At 36.5% G+C, this 27,273-nt stretch overlaps 1 non-coding gene and 1 pseudogene across 1 annotated transcript; one reads left to right on the top strand and one right to left on the bottom strand.

Annotated features, from left to right (window-relative positions):
• Positions 1-412: 412 nt before the first annotated feature.
• Positions 413-27,273, bottom strand: part of LOC112099109 — a 60,390-nt pseudogene continuing 33,529 nt past the window's right edge.
• On the top strand, positions 3,738-3,841 carry LOC112099376. The gene has a single exon (XR_002906180.1). It is a non-coding gene; the product is annotated as a small nucleolar RNA R71 (small nucleolar RNA).

The following is a 27,273-nucleotide window of genomic DNA, read 5'->3' as shown; positions in this document are numbered from 1 at the left end:
TCTTAGCGCTGAAATGGCCTCCACAAGCTTGTTCATGGCAGAATGAAAGGATATTCTGAATTTCACTTTCTGGGACGCATCGTCTAATAATTTGGTCTGCACAATACTTGAACAAATACGGGTCATCCCAAAAGAAATTCTTTATTTCTGCAAAGAATTTAGCCTTGTCTTGCTTGGTCCAATGCTCTGGAAGTTTACCTATAACAAGATAATTAACTATATCAGCATACCAAGGTAATACTTCCACATTCATTAATTGTTCATCTGGAAATGACTCATTCAATGGTAATGATTCTGTAATTGTGTCAAAATGGAGACGAGAGAGGTGGTCCGCCACAACATTCTCTGTGCCTTTCTTATCTTTGAATTCCAAGTCAAACTCCTACAAAAGTAACACCCAACGAATTAGTCTGGCTTTTGCATATTTCTTTGTGAGAAGATATTTAAGAGCAGCATGATCCGTGAATATAATTATTTTACAACCAATGAGATATGATCGAAATTTTTCCAATGCAAACACTACTGCTAGCGTTTCTTTTTCAGTAGTTGAATAGTTCAACTGTGCATCATTTAATGTCATACTAGCATAGTAAATAACGTGGGGAATTCGATCAACTCTTTGTCCTAATACTGCTCCTACTGCATAATCAGATGCATCACACATTAGCTCAAATGGTAAGCTCTAGTTTGGGGCCTGAATGATGGGTGATGATGTCAACAACTGTTTTAATTTTTCAAACGCCATAAGACATGAATCATTAAAGATAAAAGGTACATCCTTAGCAAGTAAATTGCATAAGGGTCTAGAAACTTTGCTAAAATCTTTAATGAAACGTCTATAGAAACCAGCATGCCCAAGGAAAGATCTTACTTCTCTGACTGTTTTGGGTGAAGGAAGATTAGAAATGAGATCCACCTTGGCTTTGTCAACCTCAATACCTTTGCTCGAAATGATGTGACCGAGAACAATACCTTGTTTTACCATAAAATGACATTTCTCCCAATTTAAGACCAAGTTCTTCTTGACACATCTCTGCAGAACTAGTGTTAGATGATGTAAACATTGATCAAATGAGTCACCAAAGACAGAAAAGTCATCCATAAAGACTTCAAGGAATCGTTCAACCATATCAGAAAAAATGCTCAACATGCATCGTTGAAATGTAGCAGGTGCATTACATAATCCAAATGGCATTCTCCTATATGCAAATGTGCCAAAAGGGCAAGTGAAAGTAGTTTTCTCTTGATCTTTTGGTGCTATAGGAATCTGATTATATCCTGAGTAGCCATCTAGAAAGCAATAAAATTCATAGCCTGCTAATCTATCAAGCATTTGATCAATAAATGGTAAAGGAAAATGGTCTTTACGTGTGACAAAATTCAACTTTCTATAATCAATGCATACACGCCATCCTGTAGTTACTCTAGTGGGTATCAATTCATTATCAGCATTCGTAACTACTGTGACTCCTGACTTTTTGGGGACAACTTGTACAGGACTAATCCATGAACTATCAGAAATTGGGTAAATGATACCTGCATCTAATAGCTTAAGGACTTCAGTTCTAACAACTTCTTTTATATTAGGATTTAACCGACGTTGCATTTCCCTAGTAGATTTAGCATTTTCATCAAGGTGAATGTAATGCATGCAGTCTACTGGGTTTATACCTTTTATGTCCGCTATGGTCCATCCTAATGCTCCTTTGTGCTCTTTTAAAACATCCAACAACTTACCTTTTTGTTCGTCATTTAGGGATGATGAGATGATTACCGGCAGAGTACTTTCTTCTCCCAAAAATGCATATTCCAATGTGTTGGGCAATGGTTTGAGCTCGAGTTTCGGTGGTGATTATGATGATGGGATGAGTTTCTTCTCTGATGGTGCTAGTTGTTCAACTCTTGACTTCCATTTATTAGTGTCCATGGATGGTGCTGAGTCAAGTAGGGCGTTGACCTCATCGACCAATCTGTCAATATCAAAATCCAAACAAAAGTGAGTTAAACATGTTTGTAAAGGATCATCACTAAGGTTTGAAAGAAAAGTGTTATCAACTATTGTTTCAATTAAATCCACATCAACAATTCCATCATCTGCACTGTGAGGTTGTTTTGCAATGTTGAAGATGTTTAGCTCCATAGTCATGTTGCCGAAGGACAACTGCATATTTCCAGTCCTGCATTGAATGTGAGCATCCGCAGTTGCCAAGAAAGGTCAGCCTAGAATAATGGGGATGTGCTTCCTTGAATCCTGTATTGGTTGAGTGTCAATTACAATGAAATCAACAGGAAAATAAAACTTGTCTACCTGGATAAGCACGTCCTCCACAATACCACGAGGTATTTTCGTGGACCGATCTGCAAGCTGTAACACCACTGGAGTTGGGTGTAATTCTCCAAGTCCAAGTTTCACAAATACAGAATAAGGCAACAAATTTACACTAGCTCCTAAATCCAACAAAGCATTCTCAATTGTGTGGTTCCCTATGCTACATGAAATAGTGGGGGAGCCTGGGTCTTTGCATTTTAAAGGAATTTTATGTTGGAGTATAGAACTAACGTTTTCTGTTAAAAATGCCTTCTTTTGCACATGCATATTTCTCTTTTTAGTACAAAGGTCTTTAAGAAACTTGGCATAAGATGAAACTTGTTTAATAGCATCAAGTAAAGGGATGTTAACACTTACCTGTTTGAAGATTTCGAGAATCTCACCTGTGGATTTTTCCTTTTTGCCTTTTGCTAACCTCTGAGGAAATGGAGCTTTAGGAACATATTCTCGTGGGTTGGTTTCTTCTTTTTCTTCCGGTGGTGAGTCCTCAACATTCACAGGTACAATTTGATTTTCTTTTGTCACCGGCATCTCCACTTTGTTGTCGACTTCCTTTCCTTTTCGCAAGGACATTACTACTTTGACCTCTCCATGCTGCTGTGGTGAACTGGTACTTGTTTCATGTACTCCTTTAGGATTAGGCACTGGTTGACTTGGAAATTTGCCTTTCTCAACAGTCATTGCCAAGGTTTGAACTGAAGAGGCAAGTTGTCCTACCATCTTCTCGAGGCTTGAAACTGATTGGGCTTGTGAGTTGAAGCCCGCTCTCAATTCATTTCGTAGTCCATCAATGGTGCGGTTCTGTTGCTCAATCGTAGAGTGAGTAAGATTCTTGAGATTCTGGAATGAATCCTCCCATGGTCTAGGTTGAGAATAGTTCTGGTTCTGATTGTATGGTCTAAATGGGGGCTGAGAGGCTTGAGGAATTTGAGGAATTGGTGGAGCTGGAGCTGCTGGTCCATTCTGTTGGAATCCTTGAGACCATGAAAAATTGGGGTGGTCTCTCCATCCAGGGTTATATGTGTTGGAGTATGGGTTATAATTTGATGGCTTTCTCATTACACCTATGGCATTGGCTTGATCGGAGTATGAGTCAGGGTCATGTGGTTCTGTTGATTTAGCAGTCGATAACGATGCTATTTGTCGAGCAAGACCTTCAACCATCTCCTTGACTTCTTTGATTCCCGAAGTTGACTCGCCAATGTGAACCTCATTTACTCCCTTAATTCTTCTAGTATTCTTGAATGATCGACTCCGTTGTTGGGAATTATCCGCTTGTCGCTGGAAGAATTCCCAAATCTCTGATGCACTTTTTGACATTAGCTCTCCTCCACTTGTTGCCATTAGCCATTCTTGCACATTTGGTAATAATCCCTCTAAAAAGTATTGGCATTGGTGCCATTTCTCGTACCCATGATGTGGACACTTCAAGAATAGCCCATTGAATCGCTCCCATGTTTCGAAAAACTGCTCGTCCTCTCTCTGGGTAAACTCCGAGATTTCCCTGCGAATAGCGTTGGTTTTATGCACTGGAAATATTTATTCAAAAATTTCGTTACCATTTGTTCCCATGATGAAATGCTATTAGCAGGTAAAGTATTTAACCATGAACGAGCTCTATCTTTTAAAGAAAATGGGAATAGTCTAAGTTTAACATCATCGTTTGAAAAATTTTCATATTTAAAAGTTTGACAAATGGCATGAAAATCATTCAGATGATTATATGGATCCTCATTTTCTAGGCCATAAAATGTGGGGAGACAATTTAGCACACTGGGTTTTAATTCAAAACTCCTAGCAGCTACATTTGGGTATCTTATACATGATGTGCTCAAATTTGCTAAAGGACTGAAATAATCTTTAAATGGCCTCTCATGTGGTTGCAAATCCATTTTATTTTTTACTTGTTTGTGTGTGCGAAGTGTTTTCTCAAGTTCAAGGTCTATAGGTTCAAGATTGGGTACTAATGACCTTCGACCATGCATGCAAAACAAATAAAATAAAAAATAAAGATGCGAACAAAATAAATAAAAATAAAGAAGAGGGAGGAATTACGATACTAACCTTATTGCGCTATTACAAACTTTCTATAAAAATACACAAAAATAAATACGTGAAATAAATTAACTAAAAAGAATTAGTAAGATAAACAAAAATTACAAAGAAAAAAAAATAACTTGAAAATTAAATTACATAAATTTAAAGAAGAGAAAAAGAAAAGAAATTACTAACCTCTAAATGCGGATTCACTTTTTTTTTTTTAATAAAAAATACAATAAAACAAATAAAAGAAATTATTCACAAAAATTAATTCTATAAATTAAAATTACTTACCTCCCCGGCAACGGCGCCAAAAACTTGTTGTGCAAATTTTAATGTACTAGCAAGCGCACGAATCTATTGTAGTATAGATCAATGGTGACGAGTGTCGATCCCACGAAGAGGTGGATTTTAATTATGTGTAGAATTAATTTTGTAAATGAGTGGTTGAATTTATGGTGGAAACGATTTGGAATATGCTAAGACTTAAATTAAAATGGCGAGAATAAATTCTAAAATTGGAATTGCAATGGAGAAAATAAATTGAAGAGAAAATCTATTAAATTGACGTACTTGGGTATCTGGATCCGTATCAACATGCATCATGGGCTAAATAATCCGTATTAATGCCAATTAAATCATGAGGGGGGAATCCACACCTCATGAACCACGCTCTAATCAATATGGTGCTAAGGGCTTATCGTGCCAAATAATAATAACCTTATACTAGAGAGCCAGTGTAACTAAGGCGGTATCTAGACAAGATTATTATTATTTGTCGACAAGAAGTCAAAACATCCACAAAAACTAGAGGGGAAGAGAAAATAAATTTACCAAATTAAGCCCATGACACATGTTGAGACTTCACCTTCAACCCAAGCTTGAAAGAAAATTAGCCACTCATAATTGAACTAGGGGCAAAATGGGAATTTATTAAAATACGAAGAAAATACAAGATGGAGAGGGAATTACAGAAAACAGAGTCCAAACATGGATTCAGAGATATCAAATTAGGGGGGGGAGGCCCCCTTTTTATAGATACATGGAGTAAATCATGGCCATCGGATTAAAAACAGTTTGGACGCTCAGGATTGCGCCACGTCATCAGTCAACAGTCCACGGTTTGACCATGCGGATGAACAGTAACACGGTTTGACTCAGATGAACAGTAACGCGGTTTGACTCGGATGAACAGTAACACGGTTTGGTTGAAAATAATCCTGTGTGATGCATGTACCGTACGCGAGATTTTTCATCCACTGATATGCTGCCTCGTCACCATCAACAGTACATAAGAATTTTAGCCCAACAGGATCGTGACACCTCATCGGTCAATGCCACATCATCGGTCAATGCCACGTCATCGATCCGTCTATGTGAACAATGTTGTGAACAGTAACGTATACAGTACCATATACGTGAATAGTACCATACATGTGAATAGTGCCATTTTTCTTTTTATGCTCCTCCTAAGGTTTTCGACCGTCCTGAGTTCAAAAGTGATGTCCGTTTTGCCGTCTGATCTCTCCTTTATTGTGAAATAACTATAATGCCCCTAAAATACATAAAATACTTAATTAAAATAAAACAAACGGAATTAAATCAAAAGAAGGTTAAATTCATGAAAGTAAAGGTGTTAGTAAGACTTGAAATGTAAAATGACGGTTTTCTCCTTTATAAATATGCATTTTCTAACACTCAACAGGTACGACTTCTTCTATGAGGTGTACCTAACCTCCTCACATCTTAAGATGTGAACCAGGTCACCCAAAAACTCAGACAATACATCCTCTCTTACTCAGTAAAAGTGTTGGAACAGATGTACCAAGATAAAAGATAACGGCTGAAGGAGTACTCCGAGAACCCAAAAAAGAAAGATGGGCTCCCTTTCCTATTTGCTTAGAAATGGCTGCCAATTTGGACAAGTTGAAGAGGGCGAAGCTAATTAACCCAAACTGTTCATCTGCTTTTGAGGATAAACCACCAAGTATAAGTAGAGGGTGTTGTAAGGGTACCCTACCATCACCCATATTTTGTTTTCTAGTGACTGCCATGTATAGATCACTCTGGTGAGGACTTTAATGCCTTCTTCAGTCATTTGAGAAGTGGTTTATCGATTACCTCAAAATCTACTTCAATTAAGGGTACCTTTCCTTCACATACTTTAAGGACGAAAGCAAAATCATAGGGCTCCTTTCTTGCAGCTTCAGAGGTACCCTCAACAGAAGAACATAGTTGACAATACTTTTGAACGCATCATGACCAAAGAATGAAGTGCTAATCTGAGGCTAGTTGTGCCAAGAGTGGAGAAGTGAGTAGCCAAGTCAGCCATCTTGAAGGCGATTGAGGATAGCAGGTCTCCTAACAAATCTTGGTCTGAAAGCCCATGGAGATAAGTAGGGGTACTGATAACTCTAGGAAATGAGAGTTATTACATCTTTTCTAGGCTTAAATCAAGATAACTTAGAGATCAAAGAAGATGGTTTTATTACATTTTGGTTATATTTTGCGTAAACATTCATTTTAGTTGAGTCTTAATAAGTTTTGCTTAAATCAAAGTAATTTGTACTAAAATCAGGTGCATAATTGTAGGTTTTCAGAAAGTCTTGATTCATGAGGGGATGTTGAGGCATTAGGCGAGCAAGAGGAGGAAAGAAGACAACCACAAAAGAAGTAAAGCACAATAGGGAATAGTGCAGTGTGGTTGCAGATGTTAGAGCAACCAGTGTTGTAGCAATCTGAGAACAATGCGGGAGAAAACTTAGGCGCGGGTCAACCACAGAATCATAATCTGCATGTTCCTAATTTAATGCATACACGCTCATGGGCTTTTGTTTACCCTAATTTGCAATATAAAAGGGAGGCATGCACGACATAGAACGACGGAAGGGAATTATCATTAGAATAATTACAAAGGAAATAAGAGGAAGATCAGAATTGGAGAGTGCTGTTTCGGCAACATTGAAGAATTGTGCAGAATTATTTGGATTTGTCTTTCACCGTGCTCAACTTATATTTCTCTTCTTCCTTTAATTGTTTAATGTATCCCTTGATCAATATATTTATGTTTATTTTTCTCATTCAGAATATTAACTAGATTTACTTGTAATTGAGTGACAAATAATCCATTGGGTTCTTGACTGTTCTTATAAGTTGTTATGTCATTGCTGTAGCATTTTACTCTAGTAGTTTGTATGAATATAACTATTATTTCGGTTGACCACCTATTTAATAGTTTCAATTAACATAAAGCAGCAAAATGGCATGTCTTAGTGGATATTATTAAAGTATTACCTGATCTTAAGTTGAGTTTCCTAGATTAAGTTATCTTGAATCCCATAAGGGCAATATTTGAAGTTAGGATTTATGACACACTAGACATAGGTGTTCACCTTGTAGGGTGGAGAGACTAAAGATCATAATGTCATGCCATAAGTAGATTAGCAACTGGTCATTGTTAATAGATTTAAGGGTATGAGACTTCCAATATGCCATAGCTGAGGATGCAGATTTATTCTGTCCAGTGCTGCAGCACTTGCCGTAACAACTGGTGATAAATTGATGAACAAAATAGTCATCCCCGTAAGGAGAATTTGATCATTCAACTACTATGATCTCAATTGAATTTTAGACACATTTAACATAGTTTATTTCATTACAGTATTGTTTTATTTAATTCTCTCACAATCATTAATTACGATAGAAATTACTTTACAATTGTTAGCTTCAGCCTTAAGTTGATTTGCACTATTGTGATTGCTATAGCATTTCTAGTAACATCAATCCCTGTGGAGACGATCTTGAATACTCATCACTTTATTACTTGTTGTGTATACTTGCACATTGGCATTGGTAGCAATTGCTTATAAAAATAACCAACAGGTATCTCTAATGAAGTCTCCATAAGGTACCCCTGATACCGATGCTTGTTTTTCTGCTACTTTTAGCACTTTTGTTGATCCCCTTATCTTAAGAGATGAATGTGAAGATAATCATCCTACTGTGTAACCCTGTTCGGCATTACTGACAAGGTACGTGGGGTACCTCAGGTACCCTTAAGCTTGGATATTCACTGAGTTATCTGTTACTTCATGCTGGAATAACCCAATTTCATCAAACATATTGTGATTTCTTCAGGTACCCTTAAGCTTGGATATTCACTGAGTTATCTGTTACTTCATGCCGGAATAACCCAATTTCATTAAACATATGGTGATTTCTCCAGATATGCTGCATATCTCAAGTTTTCTTAGGGTTTCTCTTGATGTACACGAGGAACGACTTTCTGTCGTAGGGTACCCCATGTACTATGGGTACCCTTAATCTTATCTCATCAGTATATGGCGATTTACTTAGATATGCTTGCTGCAAATCTCAATAAAAATCATGGTGAATCCTTTTGTGAGATGGCCGAAAACCTCATGATCCACCATTCGCTCTAAATCAAATACGTAACACAAATAGTCATAAAGGTGGCTGCTCACCTACCCTTATGCGAGATGATTGAAAACCTCATGATCCGTCATTTGCTTGTAATTAATTAGACAACATAGATTGAGATAAAGGTAGCTGTTCGCCTACCCTTATGTGAGATGGTCGAAAATCTCATGATCCACCATTCGCATGGAATCAAATAAACAACATAGATTGAGATAAATGTAGCTGCTCGCCTACCTTTATGTGAGATGGTCGAAAACCTCATGATTCACTATTCGCGTAGAATCAAATAGACAATATAGATAAAGATGAAGGTGGCTGCTCGGCTACCCTTATGCGAGATGGTCGAAACCTCATGATCCACCATTCGCTCAGAATCAAATATGGCGAACAAATAATGATGAAATGCGGCAACTAGCGTGCCCTTTTGCTGGGTCTGATGTTGAATAGGTCATCATGATCGGGGTAGGCCAGGTAGTTTGGGTACCTTAGAATAAAGTGATCTCTGGATACTATCTTGCGCCATAATAAACAATACTCAACAATATATATGAAGTTAGTTTAATGGTGAACATATTCTTATAACATTTTAAACTATTCATCCATACCAAATAATCAAAAGACAAATAAGAGCATACGTCACCAAATTTTGTAAAGCAAATGCATTCATAGGGAATGGAGATATGAATCATTATATGACACTATTTTGTTATCCTAAGGCGAATATGGGGGATCCCGGGATCACTTGTTATTGTCATTAAAGACTTAGGAAACTAACTAGCTTGGGGTACTCTCTAGGTACCCCACATGGCCAAGCATATATTTCAAACACACAAGCATAAAAAAAAAACAAATAAAATAAGAAGAAGGAGGTAGAGTGTTATCACTTTACTAGTAGTATGACTTTTCTTTGTTGTTCTTCTGAAAGATTGGAACCCATTTTCACGGTCTTTGTTGGGTCAGTGGTGCAGATCAAGATTGAAACAAGGTCTTCAACCGGGGCGCCCCGTTTTTCATTTTTCGATATTCGGGGATCCAAAGGTGCCTTAAATTCACATCTGGGCTCAACATGGTCCCCGTGAGGTACCCCCGAGTCATCCGAAGTGACTGTTTCTACACCCATTGGCAAGGTTCCCAACTATTTTGGTGGGTCCGCTACCTGAGAAGTTTTATTGAGTACTTCTCTTCGCTGTCTAGCAAGTGCTCGCGTCGTGGGATAAAGTGTGGGCTTGCTACCACTGGGGTACCCCTTTACTGGCGAATCGAAAGCTATTTGGTAAGTGACTTTGGAGGCCACGGAGTAACAACCACGAGCTGACTGCTGGTCCCCTTTAATGGTGATAACTTCTTAGGCGGCTGGGACTTTCATGGCGAGGTAGTGCATGGATATCACTGCTTTAGTTGCTACTAAGAACGACCTACCCAATATGATATTGTAGGCACCCGGGTGATCCATAATGAGAAAAATTGAGGTAAGTTGAGGTTTTCATGTTTTTGAAGGGTAAATTGTAGATTTCTATTGGCAAGGGGATGAATTGAAATTTGCCCCAATTAATATAACAAAATTTTTCATATTATTCAGGCCCGTATTTGCCTCATCTACTAAACATATGGAAGTCTTTCTCTAATTAGTTGCCATGTTGTCATTGCTGATTCGCAAATTGCATTCAAGATGAAAAAAAAAATTACATAAGGAAATGGACAATTTATTGGCTAGGCAACACAACAGAAGTCACATGTAATTGTAACTAGAATTTTAATTTCATCATATGAAAATAAGGATATTGGCTTTTTAATTTCTTTTATTTTATGTTATTTTATTTCATTGAAGAAAATTTTTTTGGTAATTACAAAAATGGTTTAAAGTAGTTGTTTCTAAATGCAAATATGTTTTCTTTTATTCATTTGGATGGCTAGTTTGGCTTTAATTCAATATATGTTTTTAAAATTTAGTTATTTCTTTATTTTTGTTATATAACTAACAAGTATAATATTTATACTTGATTGATGGCTTAAAAATGATAATATGTTAATTTGTTAATTTTTATGCAGCTAATATGATAAGAAATTTTTTTGATGAGACAATAGTGAAAACAGAGATAACAATAAGATTAATCATTTAATGATGCAAAATATGGGCTTCATGATGTTGGCTCATGCAAATTCAAGACCTAGATGTGGTTACCAATAAGAATAACAAGTAGGAATTTTAATCAATGTTGTTATTTTTGAAATACAAGTGTGCAACCCAAGAGGGGGGGTGAATTGGGATTCTAAAAAATTATTTGATTCTAAACTAATTATCAACCAAATCTAAAATGAATTTAATGGAATAACACTTAAATCAATTACAATATAAAAAGATAAGGGAAGAGAGATTCAAACACGAAGATTTGTATGTGGTTCGGCCAACCTCGCCTACGTCCATGCCTCCAAGCTTTCCGGGCTTGAGGATTTCACTAAGCACGCCTCCAAGGCTTCAAATGCTTACACTTGACTTCCAAGGTGTCAATGAACCTTTACAACAAGAGATTATCCCCAATCTCTTAACCCAAGTGTATCCCAACACTTACAATCACTCAAAGTAAAAGATTAAAAATTATTTTTCTCTCACACAATATTTAAGATTACAAATCAATGCCCAATGTGTGAATAGATGAAGCAAGAATGTGTTTTAAAGCTCTATGAAGATTGTATTCTCGAATATAAGCTCAATGGCCGGTCAAAAGTTACCGTTGGGCCAAATTTCAAATAATCGGTTTGCCGTTTATGGTTACCCTTTCGCCGTTAATTCCCAGAGACCTGCAAGATGAACATCAGTTATCCATTTATATTAAACAGTTAAGGATTTGCATGAAATGACTTCTCTAGAAATTATCGGTTAGCTGTTTGTAATTAACGGTTCGCCGTTTGTTTCCAGTAACCTGCAAAACGAGTTAGCTTTATCCATTTCAGTTAAGCTTTTGCCGTTTGTTTCCAGGTACAATCTTTCATTCTGGATTTTATCGGTTAACCATTTCAATAAATGGTTCGTCGTTAAATTCCGGTAGCCTTCCCAGCTTTTTGTGTTTTCCGTTTTTCTTAATCGGTTAGAGCTTAGGCAATATGTTGCTCTCTATTTTTAGTCGGTTAACCGTTTAAATAAACGGTTCATCGTTTATTTCCAGAATAACAATTTAAGCCAGATTTTGCTGAGAATCATTTTCCAATTTGAAATTTAACAGTGATCCATCTTTTATGAATATAATTGGAATGTTTATAAGGCTCTCATTTATTAAGAAATAACTCCAACATTTTAATCAAAAATCATTTAAAGTTTGTTATCATCAAAATTAATATTATTAACATATTCATGTTAACAATCTCCCCTTTTTTATGATGACAAACTTCAATTAATATTTTACTCCCCCTTAATATATGACCAATTTAAAAAATATGTCCAATAAAATTATTTTTGCTCAAAGGAATCATTTTAAAAACAAAATTCATTTAAAAAAAAAATTCATTTCAAATCTCCCCATAATTATCTCCCCCTTCATCATCAAAAGAAAAGAGAGAAAAGAAATCCGTAAATCCGAAGAATAAAAAAGTGACCCAGCTCTGGCGAGCGAAAATTTGGCAGAGTTTCCCCTTAAAATGGAGCAAAACCACTAATACAAAATGAGATTAAGACACTTCCAAAATATATTAACAACAACTCCATCATCCAACAAACTAACAACTCCATCAACCAACAAACCAACAACTCCATTAACCCATAAACCAACAATTTCATCAACCAATATCAAGTCATCCAACATCAAGAACATCACAAAAACATGTCATCAAAATCCATCAAGATCATATAGAGGTAGCAGTGTATATAAAAATATAAATAGCAACACACAAACAAACAAAATATGAAATGTATGTGCGAAAATAGAACTCAGAAACTATGGAGGTGGAGAAGATGTGCTCCCCGGATCATAACCAAAATAACGAAGAAGAGTGTGTTGTCCAGCTATAAGCTCAAGCTGCTGATCAATGCTCTGCTGCTGGAAGGTCTGAAAGTCAGAACGTAGCTGCTGGTGGTCACGGGAAAAAGTGTCCTACCGATCGAGAATCAGCTGCTGGCGCTCCGAAATTTGGTGAACATCAGCAATCAACTGCTGCACAACGTCTGAAGCAGGGGGCTGAACTGGAGCTGGAGGTGGCTTAGAGGTAGAGGGCTGCTCAGGAACAGCAGATGGCTCAGGAGCAGGAGGCTGGTCGGGAGCTAGAGGTGACTCGGAAGAGGAGGGAATGTCAGCATCCATCGCACTCTCTTCAGAGTCAAAGTCAGCTGGAGGCCAGGGAACAAAACGGAGACGCGGAGGATAATGATGAGCTCCTAATATAAAATCTAGAAATTTATCAGGAGGATAGACATTGTTGAGCATCTGATTGTCTTCTGGACCAATCAAGGTATCCCAGTTTTTGGAGGTTTTAGTCTTTATCCACTCTCCATTCTTCCTAGAAAAACCGATACTAGTCATGGCCTCTAGACCAATCCGTCTAGTCTCCATATAACCAGTATCGAGAAGAGGCACCTCAAAGTGTCGCAGTATCTTAGTAATGATACTGCCATATGGAAGCAAGCAGTGGTTAACCGCGGGAGTACTCAACATGTGCCGCACAATAACATAGCCGAGGTTAATGGGACGACTTGTAATGAGGCTGTCTAATAGGCCAACGTTCAACCTCGTAACCTCATCAGAGTGACCCTTCCTAGGAGTCACTATGTGCTACAAAATAGTGTGAAGAATGCGAACTTGGAGAGGTAAAAGTTGAGACCGAAAAGGTAGATTACATATCTCATTAGACAAGTCTCGACGGCGACAAATATTGTGGACTCCATCAACATGACTAAAACCGTCAAACGAAAAGGCTTTCCTAGAAGTATAAATTTCATGACACTCACTAGAGATACCTAAAAAGCCATTTAGGTCCTCATCATCAAATTCTATAGGCACACCGCCGACTTGAGTAACTATCCTATCTAGGCGAGTTGCGGAGAGTTCCATGTTCGAATAAAAGACTCACACTAAATTGGGATAAACTCGGTCATCAAAGTCAATGGCAGACTCCTAAGGCTGAAGCATATCCCTAATGCTTCTACCACATACAACTAAGGTACTGAAATCATCTATTTCAACATAGGAAGAGTCAAGTACCTTGCGACCATTGAAGCGATCCTCGAACCGCTTGGCCAAGAAAGGCGTGGGGAAATGAATTCTTGTGAACTCAGAGACTTCCCGTGGTGGTATAGGATTCCTTGGAGGCACAGATTTTTGCCTGAGATTTCTCTGAGGGGGTGTAGCCATGGTGAAGAATAAAGGAGTTTGAAAATTGCGAGAGAGATGGGATGAGAAGAAGATGAACTGATTATTTGCTTAGGAATAAGTAAAGGATGTGATTTTGAGGCTCAATTTGGTTGAAGAAGGGCAAGAATCAGGTTAAAAAAAGAATAAACCCGAACGGCTGCAGTTAGGGTTTAGATTTGGGATTTTTCAATTTTGGGCTTGATTTGAAGATTTGAATCGGTGAAAGTGTTCTAAAGGTGATAAGAAATGATGTTATAGGTTTGATTTAGCAAGAAAAATAAGAAAAATGAAGGTTTGAGGGCAGAGGAAGCTTCGGCTGCGCAACAATGGCCGAAACGGTGAAAGGGCAACTGGAGAAGGAGAAGAAAAACCTTTGAATAGTTTTATAATCATGAAAACGGTTAACCGTTTATTTAAACGGTTAAGGGGTAACTTTCAGAGGCTAAAAAATAGGGAGCGGTGAAAGTTTAAGCTCTTAACGGCTAAGGAGTAACTGTTAGAGGACTCTATGTTTTTAAACGGTTTACCGATTGCATCAAACGGTGCAACGGTAAAAAGACAGACATATAGTCTCGTTTCTAGAATAAAACAGTTCACCGTTTATTGGAAACGGTTATCCGTTTATTTTATCTATAATTTCGTACATTTGATTTAATTTTTGGCCAGCAAATAATACATTCCAAGGTCATTTAATTGATCTAAAAATGTTTTATGAGCCATTTTAATTCATGATTCATGAACATGTATTCCAGCAGTTAATTCATATAATCAATCAAGAATTAACAAAGCAAATACATCATTTGAATATCAAGTTTAAGCATTTCATAAATATTAAATCACCAATAAGTCAATCAATTCAATAAACTCAATAGCATGAATAGAGACATTAATGCAAAAATTTTATCATCCCAAGTTCATGCCAAATTTTCGAAAATTGTTCTTCGCCAAGGGGTTTGGTAAAAATATCGGCAAGTTTTTTTTCTGTAGAAATAAACTCTAATACAATATCTCCCTTTTGAACATGATCTCTCAAGAAATGATTACTTATTTCTATATGCTTGGTTCTAGAGTGTTGAATGGGATTCTTTGAAAGATTTATAGCACTAGTATAATCACACTTAATAGGAATTTGTTCTAGGTTAATATCATAGTCTCTAAGTGTTTGTTTCATCCAAAGAGCTTGCGCACAACAACTTCCTGCAGCTATATATTCAGCCTCGGTAGTTGAAAGTGCAACAAAATTTTGTTTCTTGCTAAACCATGAAACAAGTGAGTGACCTATAATATAGCAAGTTCCACTAGTGCTTTTCCTATCAACTTTATAACCGGCAAAGTCCGCATCCGAATAGCATGTTAAATCTATATGAGTTCTCCTAGGATACCAAAGGTTGATATCTATTGTTCCACTCAAATAACGGAAAATTCTTTTAACAGCAAGCAAATGGGATTCCTTGGGACATGATTGAAATCTTGCGCACAAACATACATTAAACATGATATCGGGTCTGCTTGCAGTTAAATAAAGTAAAGATCCGATCATACCTCGATACATTTTGATATCAACTTCCTTGCCTTTTTCATCTTTGTCAAGTTTGGTTGTTGTGCTCATTGGAGTGTTTTTGGTCTTTGAGTCATCAATGCCGAATCTTTTGAGTAGATCTTTTACATACTTGGCTTGATTTATGAAAATTCCTTCCTCATTAAGTTTTATTTGCAGCCAAAGAAAGTACTTTAACTCTTCCATCATACTCATTTCAAATTCATTACTCATGCAAGATGAAAATTCTTTACACAATAATTTATTAGTAGACCCAAAAATAATATCATCAACATAAATTTGAACAACAAGTATGTCTTTGTCCTTATGTTTGACAAAGAGAGTAGTATCCGCTTTACCCATGGAAAAAATCATTTTCTAACAAGAAATTCTTAAGCCTATCATACCATGCTCTAGGTGCTTGTTTTAATCCATACAAGGCTTTAAACAACTTATAAATATGATTTGGAAATTTTTCATTTTCAAAACCAGGGGGTTGTTTTACATACACTTCTTCCATAATATACCCATTTAAGAAAGCACTTTTCACGTCCATTTGAAATAAAATGAAATCTTTATGACATGCAAATGCCAACAATATTCTAATTGATTCTAGTCTAGCAACAGGTGTAAAAGTTTCATCAAAATCAATTCCTTCTTCTTGGTTGTAACCTTGAGCCACTAATCTAGCTTTATTTCTTACAACCACACTGGATTCATCCATCTTATTTCTAAATATCCATTTAGTACCTATGACGGATTGATGTTCCGGTTTAGGAACTAATTCCCACACATTGTTTCTTTCAAATTGATTTAACTTCTCTTGCATTGCCATAATCCAAGATTCATCATTTTCCGCATCCGCAAAGGATTTGGGTTCAATTTGAGAAATGAATGCATTATGCTCACAAGTATTCCTAAGTGATGATCTAGTTGTAACACCTCGTGATGGATCTCCTAAGATTATATCTTTAGGGTGAGAAGAAACATACCTCCACTCCTTGGGGAGTGCTTGAGAAGTACCTTCATGTTGCTCCATATTTGTTTGCTCTTTTTGTTCATCCTTTTGATTTCTTTGTGGTGCATTCTCTTGATTATCCTTTGATGGTTCTTCTTGTAACTCTCCATTTGCATCATCATAATTTATTCCTTTCTCCGCAGAGGAGGGGTTAGACTCATCAAATGTAACATGAATAGATTCTTCTACAACTAGTGTATTTTTGTTATAAACTCTATAAGCTTTGCTTGAGTTTGAATAACCAAGAAAAATACCTGTTGAGTGTTAGAAAATGCATATTTATAAAGGAGAAAATTGTCATTTTACATTTCACGTCTTACTAACAACCCTTACTTTTATGTATTTAAGCTTCTTGTAATTTAATTATGTGTGTTTTATTTTAATTAAGTATTTTATGTATTTTAGGGGCATTATGGTCATTTCATAATAAACGAGAGATCAGACGGCAAATCGGACATCACTTTTGAACTCAGGACGGTCGAAAACCTTAAAAGGAGCATAAAAGGAAAACTGGCACTGTTTACATGTACGGTACTGCCTACATTACTGTTCACGACACTGTTCACATAGACGGATTGATGACGTGGCATTGACCGATGATGTAGCATTGACTAATGAGGTGTCACAATCTTGTTGGACTAAAATTCTTAGGTACTGTTGATCGATGACGTGGCAGCATATCAGTGGACTAAAAATCTCGCGTACGGTACATGCATTACACAGGATTATTTTCAACAAAACCGCGTTACTGTTCAAGCTGGGTCAAACCGTGTTACTGTTCAAACCGCGTACTGTTGACTGATGATGTGGCACAATCCTGAGCGTCCAAACTATTTTTAATCCGGTGGCCATGATTTACTCAATGTATCTATAAAAAGTGGGCCTCCCCCCCTAATTTGAGAGCTCTGAATCCATTTTTGGACTCCATTTTCTGTAATTCCCTCTCCATCTTATATTTTCTACGTATTTTAATAAATTTCCTTTTTGCTCCTAGTTCAATTATGAGTAGCCAATTTTCTTTTAAGCTTGGGTTGAAGGTGAAGTCTCAACATGTGTCATAAGCTTTATTTGGTAAATTTATTTTCTCTTCCCCTCTAGTTTTTGTGGATGTTTTGACTTCTTGTCGACAAATAATAATAATCTTGTCTAAATACCGCTTTGGTTTCACCGGCTCTCTAGTACAAGGTTGTTATTATTTGGCACGATAAGCCCTTAGCACCATATTGATTAGAGTGTGGTTCATGAGGTGTGGATCCCCCCTCATGATTTAATTGGTATTAATAAGGAATATTTAGCCCATGATGCATGTTGATACAAATTCAGATACCCAAGTACGTCAATTTAATAGATTTTCACTTCAATTTACTCTTGCCATCTCAATTCGAATTTTAGGATAATCCAAATCATTTTCACCACAAATCCAACCACCCATTTAGAAAATTAATTATACACACAATTAAAATCCACCTCCTCGTGGGATCGACACTCGTCACCATTGATCTACACTACAATAGATTTGTGCACTTGCGAGTTCAATAAAATTTGCACAACAAGTTTTTGGCGCCGTTGCCGGGGAGGTAAGTAATTTTAATTCATAGAATTAATTTTTGTGAATAATTCCATTTAATTGTTTTCTTGCATTTTTTTTTAAAAAAGTGAATCTACATTTAAAGGTTAATATTTCTTTTCTTTTTCTCTTCCTTAAAATTCTGTAATTTAATTTTCAATTTATTTTTTGTAAATTTTTTTTGTTTATCTTATTAATTTATTTTTAGTTAATTTATTTCACGTATTTATTTTTGTGTATTTTTGTAGAAATGTTTTAACAGCATGATAAGGTTAGTAACGTAATTTCTCCTTCTTCTTTATTTTTATTTGTTTTGTTCCCATTTATTTTTGTGTTTCTTGCATGCATGGTCGTAGGTCATTATTACCTAATTTTGAACCTAGACTTTAAACTAGAAAAAACACTTCACACACACAAGCACGTTAAAAATAAATTTGGAATGGATTTACAAGCACCACAAGAGAGGCCATTTAAGGACTATTTTAGTCCCTTAGCTGATTTGAGCACATCATGTATAAGATACCCAAATGTAGCTGCTAGGAGTTTTGAACTAAAACTTAGTGTGCTAAATTGTCTCCCCACATTCTATGACTTAGAAAATGAGGACCCATGTAATCATTTGAATGATTTTCATGCTGTTTGTCAAACATTTAGATATGAGAATTTTTCAGATAATGATGTTAAACTTAGATTATTCCCATTTTCTTTAAAGGATAGAGCTCGTTCATGGCTCAATACATTGCCTACTAATAGCATCACATCATGGGAATAAATGGTAACAAAAATTTTGAATAAATATTTCCCAGTGCATAAAACCAATGCTATTCGCAGGGAAATTTCAAAGTTTACCCGGAGAGAAGACGAGCAGTTTTTCGAAACATGGGAGCGATTCAATGGGCTACTCTTGAAGTGTCCACATCATGGGTACGAGAAATGGCACCAATGCCAATGCTTTTTGGAGGGATTATTGCCGAATGTGCAAGAATGGCTAATAGCAATAAGTGGAGGAGAGCTAATGTCAAAAAGTACATCAGAGATTTGGGAATTCTTCCAGCGACAAGCGGATAATTCCCAACAACGGAGTCGATCACTCAGGAATACTAGAAGAATTAAAGGAGTGAATGAAGTTCACATTGGCGAGTCAACTTCGGGAATCAAAGAAGTCAAGGAGATGGTTGAAAGTCTCTCTCGACAAATAGCATCGTTATCGACTGCTAAATCAACAGAACCACATGACCATGACTCATACTCAGATCAAGCCAATGCCATAGGTGTAATGAGAAAACCATCAAATTACAACCCATACTCCAACACATATAACCCTGGATGGAGAGACCACCCCAATTTTTCATGGTCTCAAGGATTCCAACAAAATGGACCAGCAGCTCTAGCTCCACCAATGCAACAAATTCCTCAAAATCCTCAAGCCTCTCAGCTACCATTTAGACCATACAATCAGAACCAGAACTACTCTCAACCCAGACCATGGGATGATGCATTCCAGAATTTCAAGAATGTTACTCACTCTACGATTGAGCAACAAAACCGCACCATTAATGGACTACGAAATGAGTTGCGAGCAGGCTTTAACTCACAAACCCAATCAGTTTCAAGCCTCGAGAAGATGGTGGGACAACTTGCTTCTTCAGTTCAGACCTTGGCAATGACTGTTGAGAAAGGTAAATTTCCAAGTCAACCAGTGCCTAATCCTAAAGGAGTACATGAAGTAAGTACCAATTCACCACAGCAGTATGGAGAGGTCAAAGCAGTCATGACCTTGCGAAAAAGAAAAGAAGTCAACAACAAAGTAGAGATGCCGGTGACAAAAGAAAATCAAATTGTACTGGTGAGTGTTGAGGACTCACCACCGGAGGAGAAAGAAGAAACCAACCCACGAGAATATATTCCCAAAGCTCCATTTCCTCATAGGTTAGCTAAAGGAAAGAAAGGAAAATTCATAGGTGAGATTCTTGAAATCTTCAAACAGGTAAGTGTTAACATCCCTTTACTTGATGTTATAAAACAAGTTCCATCTTATACCAAGTTTTTTAAAGACCTTTGTACTAAAAAGAGAAACATTCATGTTCAAAAGAAGGCATTTTTGACAGAAAACGTTAGTTCTATACTCCAATATAACATTCCTCTAAAATGCAAAGACCCAGGCTCCCCCACTATCTCATGTAGTATAGGGAACCACACAATTGAGAATGCTTTATTGGATTTAGGAGCTAGTGTAAATTTGTTGCCTGACTCTGTATTCGTGAAACTTGGACTAGGAGAATTACACCCAACTCCAGTGGTGTTGCAGCTTGCAAATCCGTCCACAAAAATACCTCGTGGTATTGTGGAGGACGTGCTTATCCAGGTCGACAAGTTTTATTTTCTTGTTGATTTCATTGTAATTGACACTCAACCAATACATGATTCAAGGAAGCACATCCCCATTATCCAAGGCCAACCTTTCTTGGCATCTGCCGATGCTCACATTCAATGCAGAACTGGAAATATGCAGTTGTCCTTTGGCAACATGACTATGGAGCTAAACATCTTTAACATTACCAAACAACCTCACAATGTAGATGATGAAATTGTTGATGTGGATTTAATAGAAACATTAGTTGATAATACTTTTGTTTCAAACATGTTTAACTCACTTTGGTTTTGATTTTGATATTGATAGATCAGTTGATGAAGTCAACGCCCTGCTTGACTCAGCACCATTTATGCACACTAATAAATGGAAGTCAAGAGTTGAACAATTAGCACCATCAGAGAAGAAACTCATCCCATCATCAGAATCACCACCGAAACTCGAGCTCAAACCATTGCCTAACACTCTAGAATATGCATTTTTGGGAGAAGAAAGTACTCTGCCGGTAATCATCTCATCACCCCTAAATAACGAACAAAAAGGTAAGTTGTTGGATGTTTTAAAAGAGCACAAAGGAGCATTAGGATGGACCATAGCAGACATCAAAGGTATAAACCCAGTAGACTGCATGCATTACATTCACCTCGATGAAAATGCTAAATCTACTAGGGAAATGCAACGTCGGTTAAATCCTAATATGAAAGAAGTTGTTAGAACTGAAGTCCTTAAGCTATTAGACGCAAGTATCATTTACCCAATTTCTGATAGTTCATGGGTCAGTCCTGTACAAGTTGTCCCTAAAAAGTCAGGAGTCACAGTAGTTACCAATGCTGATAATGAATTGATACCAACTAGAGTAACTACAAGATGGCGTGTATGCATTGATTATAGAAAGTTGAATTCTGTCACACGTAAAGACCATTTTCCTTTACCATTTATTGATCAAATGCTTGATAGATTAGCAGGCCATGAATTTTATTGCTTTCTAGATGGCTATTCAGGATATAATCAGATTCCCATAGCACCAAAAGATCAAGAGAAAACCACTTTCACTTGCCCTTTTGGCACTTTTGCATATAGGAGGATGCCATTTGGATTATGTAATACACCTGCTACATTTCAACGATGCATATTAAGCATTTTTTCTAATATGGTTAAATGATTCCTTGAAGTCTTTATGGATGACTTTTCTATTTTTGGTGACTCCTTTGATCAATGTTTACATCATCTAACACTAGTTTTGTAGAGATGTATCGAAAAGAACTTGGTCTTAAATTGGGAGAAGTGCCATTTTATGGTAAAACAAGGTATTGTTCTCGGTCACATCATTTCGAGCAAAGGTATTGAGGTTGACAAAGCCAAGGTGGATCTCATTTCTAATCTTCCTCCACCCAAAATAGTCAGAGAAGTAAGATCTTTCCTTGGGCATGCTGGTTTCTATAGATGTTTCATTAAAGATTTTAGCAAAGTTTCTAGACCCTTATGCAATTTACTTGCTAAGGATGTACCTTTTATCTTTAATGATTCATGTCTTGTGGCTTTTGAAAAATTAAAGCAATTGTTGACATCATCACCCATCATTCAGGACCCAAACTGGAGTTTACCATTTGAACTCGTGTGTGATGCATCTGATTATGCAGTAGGAGCAGTGTTAGGACAAAGAGTTGATCGAATTCCCCATGTTATTTACTATGCTAGTATGACATTGAATGATGCACAGTTGAACTATTCAACTACTGAAAAAGAAATGCTAGCAGTAGTGTTTGCATTAGAGAAATTTCAATCTTATCTCATTGGTTGTAAAATAATTGTATTCACAGATCATGCTACTCTTAAATATCTTCTCACAAAGAAAGATGTAAAAGCTAGACTAATTCGTTGGGTGTTACTTTTGTAGGAGTTCAACTTAGAATTTAAAGATAAGAAAGGCACAGAGAATGTTGTAGCTGACCATCTCTCTCGTCTCCATTTCGACACAATTACAGAGCCATTAACATTAAATGAGTCATTTCCAGATGAACAATTAATGAGTGTGGAAGTATTACCTTGGTATGCTGATATAGTTAATTATCTTGTTATAGGTCAACTTCCAGAGCATTGGACCAAGCAAGACAATGCTAAATTCTTTGCAGAAATAAAGAATTTCTTTTGGGATGACCCGTATTTGTTCAAGTATTGTGCAGATCAAATTGTTAGACGATGTGTCCCAGAAAATGAAATTCAGAATATTCTTTCATTCTGCCATGAACAAGCTTGTGGAGGCCATTTCAGTGCTAAAAAACAGCTACTAAAGTTTTACAATGTGGTTTCTATTGGCCAACTATATTTTGAGATGCTTACATTTTCTGTTCTTCATGTGATAGGTGTCAACAAATGAGGAGCATTACGCGAAGGAATATGATGCCACTAAATCCAATTTTAGTGGTTGAGATTTTTGATGTATGGGGTATCGACTTCATGGGACCTTTTCCCCCTTCTTTTGCCCATCAATACATATTAGTTGCTGTTGACTACGTATCGAAATGGGTAAAAGCAATTCCATGTAGAACCAATGATCACAAGGTGGTGATAGGATTTTTGAAAAGCAACATTGTTTCACGCTTTGGATTCCCTCGAGCAATAATTAGTGATGGTGGTGCCCACTTTTGTAACAAAGCATTCAAGACTCTTTTGACGAAGTATTCAATCACTCACAAAGTGGCGACCCCTTATCATCCGCAAACCAGTGGCCAAGTTGAGATCTCCAATCGAGAAATCAAGCACATATTAGAAAAGACGGTGAAGCCGGACAGAAAAGATTGGTCATTAAGACTTGATGATGCATTATGGGCATATAGAACGGCTTTCAAGACCCCGATCGGGATGTCACCCTACAGGCTAGTGTATGGAAAAGCTTGCCACCTACCCGTGGAACTCGAGCATCGTGCATATTGGGCCATCAAGAAATTCAACTTTGACATGCAGCAAGCTAGCTCAGAAAGAAGATTATAGCTGGCAAAACTTGAAGAAATTTGCAATGATGCATATGAAAATGCCAAGATTTACAAGCAACGAATGAAAGTCTTCCATGACAAGCAAATTATGAGAACATCGTTCACTCCAGGTCAGAAAGTGTTTTTATTCAATTCTCGCTTGCACCTATTCCCAGGTAAATTACGCTCTCGATGGTCTGGCCCCTTTATTGTTCATACTATTTTTCCATATGGGGAAATTGAAATTAAGGACCAAAGAGCGGTGTCACGTTTAAAGTTAATGGTAAAAAATTAAAGCCATATCTAGAGTACCAACCACATGGAAAGGACATCGAAATAAATTTGAGTGACTCACCAGATTTGAATTAAGTTTTTCTTTCTTTCTTTTCGGTGATTTGATTTTTTTTCTTTCTCTCTTTTTATTATTTTTGCTAATTGAAATTATTTTTGCATAAGTGTGTTTGTTTAACCATTAAGTTTTTTTTTCTTATCATTGTTAATCATGAGCACCATACTTAAACCGTTCCTCCTGAACATTCTTAAACCACTTCAACGTGTAAAATCTCATCTCAAAAGGCATATTCAATTTTGTAAAACACATCGTATTTGGGCTGTGCAACCACCAGAGTTAGTATCCTATGTTGAGGGTTTAGAAAGCCAACTCAGAGACATTGAGAGAAGTGTTTACGACATCCAGTTGGAGCTTGAGGTAAATTCAATAAGAGGACAATTTTAATTTTCTTTGTGTGTTCTAATTTGTTTTTCTGTTTGTGTGCTTTAGTTTGTTACTCCGGTGAAGTGGCGGATAACAGTACTCCATGACAATCAAGTCGGTTACTTCAGTTTTCCTATAATAACTGATATTCTGAGGTGAAGGTATGGACAGAAACGAGATTCTAGCGAAGCTTCACAAGCGATTCCCTTCACTTCCTCAGAATGCCCTCCGTACAATCTATAAAGCCCGGTCCGAACGCATGCAATTGCTCATGAGAAATAACATACTTGCTGACATCCGTTGGTTAATCGAGGCTAAAGTACGATTGGCATGTGAGTTACCTCCAAAATTTATTGCATACATGCCTGGTTGTGGTAAAGGAAATTATGCAAGAAAATGACGAGCTCGAAGAATTTTTGTTGCTTGTCATAAGTGTGCCAGAATGAGTTGCGATAAAAAACTATGTTCTTTAGGAATGATGTCTGATAACAGATAAGATAAGATTTAATTCATTAGGGATGGCTTGAATAAGGAGTCATTGGATGATATCCTTCTGTCTCTTGAAACGCATCCCAGTGGATATGTGAAAAGAGTGATTCTCCAGTTATGGCCATTATTCTAGAAAGAACATGCACGATATAGTCTCGAAAATCTGACTATAAACGACCTTGTTTGCCAGTTTATAAGAAAACTGGATGGGAAGCCTGTCCTTGACCCATAGAGGGCGTTCAAGCCGTTTATGGACGTAAAACCAAAGGAAGATGTGAGCCACAGTCCCAACTACCTGTAAATATCCTTTTACTTCACTGTTATTTTATTTCACTGTTATTTTATCTTTTCCATTATTGTCTTTAACAATTTTATTTTATCATTATTTCTTTTTCTTTTTACTGTTTCCTTTTTGACTCGCGATCCATGTGCTTTACGCGTTATTTGACACTGACATGCCACCTCATACACAGTTGTAACCCACTGTCACCAAGATTCTTAAATATGACTTTTTGTTAAGCACTCACAAATTGTTTTTGAGAAATATTCCAATGGCAGCTACTCCCAATAGATAATTCAAGAACATTTGTGTCCTTTTTAGATTTAACTATGGAAAATATAATGAGTTCATTGAGGCAGCAATAGATCTTGGTCGAAGCATAGCAGAGAGAAAATTACACTTGGTGTATGGAGGAGGTAACCGAGGGTTATCCAAATTGGTCTCAGAAGCTGCTTTTATCAGAGGAAGCCAAGTGTTAGGCATCATCCCAAGAGCCTTAAAACCTTTGGGCAGTTTGACTGACTCATCGACTGGAGAAGAGTTAGTTGTCTTAGGTATGCAAGAAAGAATAACTGAAATGCTTAATCATGCTGATGCTTTTATTTTCCTTCCAGGAGATCTTGCAACACTAGAGGCACTTATCACACTAGTATCATGGGCCCATCTGCACATTCACCAGAAACCCATCGGTTTGTTAAATATCAATAACTTTTATGATGGCTTCATCGCATTTCTTAACCATGCAATAAAAAACTATTTCGCTCATTCCAATGCGAAAAAGCTTTTTATTTATGCTCACACTGCTAATGAGCTACTTGATATGTTACAAGCTTATAAATCAAAGCCAGACTCCTGGACCTTTGTGTTGGAGCATCCAAATAATGACGGTAATAGTAGCCGCAGTAAGAAGTATAAATTAGATTTAACCATCCGCCTGTAAATATTTTCTTCTGTGTTGCACCACCCAGGTGAAGTCTTCTAAACTCTACTTATTTCCTTTAAAACATTGAGGACAATGTTTCGTTCTGGTTGGGGGGAGGGAATAGTCGACAATTGTGGAATCTTGGTTAAGTTTTTACTAATTTTTTATTGTAAAAACTAACTGTTGCTAACTTTTTGTGTTGAAGATGGCTGAATATGGAGTGTAGTGACTCTAGAAACGCATCTTCATCGTTTGAAAAAAAAACCAAAAAAAAAATTCAGACATTTTCTTTTTCTTTATTATGTTTTGATGTTCATATTTCTTCTTCTTTTTAATTTCTCCTTTATAAATATACATTTTCAATTTTTTTTGAGTCAAAGATGGTTGAATATGGAGTGTAGTGCCTCTAGAAACGCATCTTCTTAAGTTAAAAAAAAAACCATTTTCGTTTTCTATCATTATCTAATTAGTTTTTTTGTATCATTTTCACATTTCTACATACATATTTTCCTTTCATGTTTAGAATAGGTTGGGGGGTAGGATGTTGTTTAAAAAAAAATTGTATGATTTGTTTTAACATTGGATGACATGATTAATTTCAAATTTTAGTATTTGTATTATCTTTAGTCTTAAGTGATGTTACGCTATGTTTGCTACTTTACATGTTGATGTCGGAGAAAAATATGAGTTGCTTGAAGGAATGAACATGTCATAATAAGTACCAAGTGAGTTTTTGAGCCTATTATTTTTCTTGGAGAGTAACCCTTTTGCCCATTCTTTATACAGCTTAGCAGTTTATTATTTTATACACGATCTCTAGATTTCTTTTGAGTTAACCCCTAAAAAAATTATAAAATTAAAAAAAAGAGAGAAAAAAATGTGTGTTGCTACATTTGGAGGCCCATCTAACTAGTAGATATGGAAGATTATTTATAGCCCTAAAAGACGATGAAAAGGCCATCTTTGATCTGTTTGAGCCTTTCTAGCCATCCCTTTTATGAAATATCCATAGTTAACCCTTTTGAGCCTTTAAAAAAAATATTTTCTTTGTCAAACTTATCATTTTAACCCACTCCGATTTGGAGTATTACCCAATATCTTACATGTTTCATCACCTATTTATGTTTGAGAAAAATGTGAATAATTATTTTGTTCAGTGAAGTTGTGCCAAACAAAAACAAAAAAAAAAGAAAAAAATTGTTGTTTAAAAAAAACAATAATAGGTGAAATCTACCTTGCAACTCCTAAAAAAAA

Source organism: Citrus clementina, unplaced genomic scaffold (genome assembly GCF_000493195.1).
Source record: "Citrus clementina cultivar Clemenules unplaced genomic scaffold, Citrus_clementina_v1.0 scaffold_4, whole genome shotgun sequence".
Lineage (NCBI taxonomy): Eukaryota > Viridiplantae > Streptophyta > Magnoliopsida > Sapindales > Rutaceae > Citrus > Citrus x clementina.
This window is presented reverse-complemented; position numbering and strand designations above follow the sequence as displayed.